Genomic DNA, 5,480 nt, shown 5'->3' on the forward strand with positions numbered 1-5,480 from the left:
CCAGATAGTTATTTTAGATAAGCTTCTGGTGCAACCCCAGTTGCTTGATTTTTTTTTATCCGAGACCAAGCCAAGCGTCCACTTCACGGGGTTCCCTGGGTTTAAATCTACGAAACAGTTTCCACCCAATGAGCAGTTCAGTACTAACTTCAGATACCTTGTTTAACCATTTTGCAAAGTTTTGTACGGGCATTTTCAACTTGAAGAGATTTACCAGGAACCATTTCCACAGTTGCCTCTGGTATAAGAGTCGAATATTTCAAACAGATCCAGGGCTTCCGCGGATATAACTCCGCCTCGGCGCTGAATAAAATAGAACGCCGATGGTGCATCAGACGTGTTCTATCGAAACATTCTATTGCTCGGAAAATTGATTTGAAAACGATCGGAATTCCTCCCTGTAGCTTGTAGACCGTGATGTGGTACGCTAGCAATGTTTACTTACAATCCTTCGCTGATGATGTGTTCACAGTTTCTCAGTTCGCGAGAGCAGAACTCTCTTTTCCGTCCGTGTTTTTGTACGGAATGAAATATGGGAGTCTATTATATAGTTTTTCGAAAAATGTCGTTATCTTTTATTCTGAACGGCTTTTACGGTATATAATTTGAACAATTTAATTCAATTTAATCGCATATAATAAAAACCTACATTTACAATACTGAACTGCTTAAAAAGGAACCAGAGAAATGTCCGTCAAGATTTTTTTTATCAAGGCACATCGAAATTTGATCCGCTCTGTTCGAAGTCCGTATGGGAGCGCGGTCCGTCAGAATAGAATTTTGTGATATGTACCGATGTTTCCGCCTGTCCTAAAAAGCCTGACTTTAAACACAATACTCTGTTGTTGTTTGTAATAGAGCAAGGTCCGACAAAATAGAAGTCCTATCAAAATATCGGACTTGTTGTCGTACGGAGGCCTAAAAACTTTTCAAAAATAATTCTTCCGTAGAGCCCTGTGGTCGATACTATGATTCTGAGTCACCCAGGTGACTGATAGGACCCAACTGATACCGGGTAATTTGCAAACTAGCAAATGTCATGTCCCTTCAGCGCTTCCATGAAAAAAGTTTCATAATGACCAAGCCCTGGCACGCGAGGCTCTGGCAAGTGAGGATATTCAATTAACTAATTATTATATTTAAGTAAAATAATATTTGCAAATAAACTGATGTTTTATAATTTGTTTAACATGTTTCAAAACGCATTGATGTAAAATTGATGATCCGTATATTTTCTTGATAGAAAAACCAGCGCTATGACGTGGTTCATTTTGTCTGTAATCCGCTAGGTGGCATATCGGTTGATTGTGATTTGAGCGGGATTTTATCACACCGCGTGTCGGCCGCATTGACTGGCCGCGTGTTCGTTAAGATAATCCAGATTTCCATAACCAAAATATGATACCTTTCAGCGACAGGAACTGGAATAAAGATAGGCCCTCTCTCTGCAATAATAAATAGAAAAAGTAGAAACTGGCATCAAGCAGCCTTGAGTTGAAGTAACTTAGAGTATCACATCAGTATCACTATCAGCTGACGATTGATACCCAAAATTAAAAAAGCATAACGAACGGGGCAAGGAGTCCAAAAAATTTTTCCTTTGCCGCCTAGATTCATGTGTGGTTCCAGGAATTATTAGAGTGATTCTAGAACAAAATGACTGGCAATAATTTGCTAGTGTATGTATGAAAATTAAAATCATAAGGTTAATTTTCAATGCCCTGTTTTAAAAACGTGTATTAACTAATTCGAATGAAAACTAAAAGTTGAACTCTGTTCATGAAACAGAGCTCAGCAGGGCCCAGTTTCACGAATAAGTTTAAGCCTAAAACAGTTTAGTTTGAATTGTTGTCCTCATCGAAAACATGAAGTAACCAAAATACACCAAAAATTTGAGTTAATTTTTTTTGTGAAACTGGGAGGCCCTGAACTGCTTCTTGTCTGTAACATACTTTATTGGCCTACATCAATCTATATTTCACAAAGATGCCGTTTAAAACGTGAGAAATCCCACAATAAATTCAGCCAAAAATGAAAACTTCTATATTGAAATGATAAATATTTCGAGCAATGTTTCGTCTAAATACTAGCAATCATCAGGCGTAGCCATCATCAGGTCGCCTGATGATAAGAGGCTTATAGTATTTAGCCGAAACGTTGCTTGAAATATTGATCATTTCAATATAGAAGTTTTCATTTTTGGCTGAATTTATTGTGGGATTTCTCACGTTTTAAACGGCATCTTAGTGAAATATAGATTGATGTAGGCCAATAAAGTATGTTACAGACAAGAAGCAGTTCAGGGCCTCCCAGTTTCACAAAAAAAATTAACTCAAATTTTTGGTGTATTTTGGTTACTTCATTTCTCGGATATTGTGTATCTTCTTGTCTCATGCCGTTAAAAGTTTCTTCCAATATTGTCTTCAACCCTGGATCCGCGTCTGCTACTGGTGTATATCTGATATCATTTAAAATTTTGACTTTCAGGCAACAGGGGAAATTAAGACGTGCCAAGAAGAACTGCAGAGTTTTCGCGATGATGAACTCTTCTCCTCAGTTGCGCTGTGCTCTTCGTGCGTGCGTGTATATATGTATATATGTGTCACTGGTGTACTGAACACTCGTGTATATAGTGTAGTATAGTGTAGCATCTGTTCACAGCTCGGCGCGATTTATCTTCTTTTTTGTCTTCAGGATTTCGCAGAGCTCGCAGCAGCGATCTATTGTTGTAGTCGTCGTTATGGAGAAGGAGAATATCGTTTTCTATTCTGCCGCGGTTATTCGAATCGCCGTTAAAATGGAATTAACGTCGCGGTGAATCTAATCAATTAATGCAGTCAGCGGATAATCATCGTCTTAGAATCGACCGAACTAGATTCGCTATCTAATTATTGGTAAGTAACTGTTATGTACTTGTTGTAATTATTGTGGATTTCTAACTATGAGGCATTCAGCGATTGTCTTCAGTGAATTTCGATCGAGTTTTTGAATTTTGATCTAAGTGTTGGAATCTTGCATTGAGTTTTCGGGGGTGGATCTAGGAATTCTTCAAAAGGGTGCAGAAAAAAGGGCAATTTTCCTTCATAGCCGGCGCTGTGTGTTGAAATTTTGAAAATCTGGACTTATTTTAGTGACTTTTCAGGGCATCTGTTTGCATTATGCGTGTTATGGCAACTTAGAAACTATGAATGTATTGATGAAACAAACGTTAAAAAATTGGGGCCAGAAAAAAAAGTTACGGGTAATTTCAATATGATCAATGAATGTCTTTAAATTTTCATCAAACTCTTTCAATTTTGAGAAATCTCTTCTGATATTTTGGAACGGTGCGAAGTCTTTGAATTTCGAAATTGTTCGGTTTACTCCAATCTCGAATTTATACCGACGACATTATTAAATTTCAAAAGACGTTCGTCGTGTTTGATGTTTATATCGAATTGCTGATTAAATCGCAATCGGCGCCGATTGCGAAGAAACCGTATTAAGTAATTCTTTTTCGCCGAAACGCGTATCAAGCAACGATGACTTTGAAGTACGTATATATATCATTACCACGGAAACGAATTGATTCCGGTAAGCGAGCATTTCTTTATCGAGTTTTAGATCGCGCAATAATCGCTGCATAACTATTATACGTATAATAAAAAAAATAGGGTCAACTTGCGGGTAGAGTTTTTTATAGGTTGTTGGTTAAGTGGTTGTCGTTTAGATTGCCGGTGATAGGGCCGGTAATTACAGGAAATTACACGCTGTTTCAATGTCCTACAACGTAATTAATGCAAACACATTAAGGTTGTTCTCTTATTACAAGTCTCTGATTATCAATATATAGATACATTAGATTATCATCATTATCATTATCTATGACTTGTTAATATCATATTATTAAGATTATTGGCGTCACTAATATTATATCGATAATATGTTATTGATAATGATAATCGTATGTATTTGTATATATTTCTCTGATTATCAGTATAAAGATACATTAGATTATTTTCATTATCTATGACGTGTTAACCCTTTCAGTGCTGACTAATATTAATACCCTATAGTGCTGGAGAAAATTTGAAAATTCTAAAAAATTCCACCCTAGTGTGTTGAACAATGGGAATACCACTATAGTGCGTCTACACCGCAGTGCGGTGTATCGTTAGTTACTAGTATTTCACTATGTTTGACACTTTCTGCCATTTTTCAATAGAGATAATTACAAATTACTAATTACATCAATACACCGCAGTGCGGTGTACTAGCAAAATCCATCACTGATTTATACACCGCACTGCAGTGTAGACGCACTGAAAGGGTTAATATCATATTATTAAGATTATTATTATTGATGACGTTATTAACATCATATTGATAATACGTTATTGATAATCTTATGTATTTGCTTATTCCTGATCATCTTGGATCTAAAAATATCTATTCTTTATAGTTCAGTTTTAGGAAGACTAAAACTCCGGAAGTCCAATTTAGAAACTAAAGAGGACAAAATAGCAGGCCTTAGACAATTTTGGTTCTATCGTCAATCTCACTACTTAAGATCAGTCGTAAGACCGCGACTTAACCACTCGGTCCAGAAATTCTGTCTGGTTACTGGCATGGATTTCTTGTAAGTCATCTTAAATCTTTCACTGCTCTTATCAATCCAGGGGTCAGTAGCATATTCAAGGCTTAGATTAGACCAAGAAGACCATTTTTGTACTCGATGATGTTACCACTAGATTTATCAGGTGCCGTCTTTGACTGGAGCTAAAAGAATCGAAAGGTCATATACATGCTGAGAAAAAAGTTAAGTATCCCCACAGCCAAAACAAGGGTCTGGAAAATATTGTAATTTCGGTGCATTTTTTATACAATTTCCAGGCACTTGAGGGAGCAGTTGCGGAAAAAGTGTCCTGAAAAATATTGCCATTGTATTATCAGAAGGGCATGAGAAAATTACGATGGGAGCACATGCTCTTTGTCTGGCTCCTGATAATAGCTCCAAAAACGGCTTTTGATTTTCGTTTGTACATTTTAGTATAGGCCCTTACGGTGCGTGTGTTCAGGCATATAGAACGATAGGTGGATGCGAGAGCGAAAAAATGAGATCCTTACTACTTTTAAACAGCTGTACACAGAACCGATCGATTCTAGATCGGCCATGAGAACAACAATACAGGACGCGTGTACAATAAATTTAAAAAGCTATTCAAATAGTCAGTCGTCGTCCGTGTAAATGAAACATGAATTTTATCTATCTACGCGCTAGGCTACGCGGTGAGTGTAAAACATTCTGAATTAGGACAAATCCATCGTTAATATGAGATGATGCTCATACAACGATGGTTTATGGTTGACGATGACACACAACTAGCTTCGGTAGTTTAACTCTTTTTGAGTCAACATCTAGTATGAAGGTAGTCGTGAATTAGGCCCGATCCATTCTGAATATGAATTCTGTCGTCCCTGCCCGGTAGTATACCGGTTGT

Source organism: Tubulanus polymorphus, chromosome 11 (genome assembly GCF_964204645.1).
Source record: "Tubulanus polymorphus chromosome 11, tnTubPoly1.2, whole genome shotgun sequence".
NCBI lineage: Eukaryota > Metazoa > Nemertea > Palaeonemertea > Tubulaniformes > Tubulanidae > Tubulanus > Tubulanus polymorphus.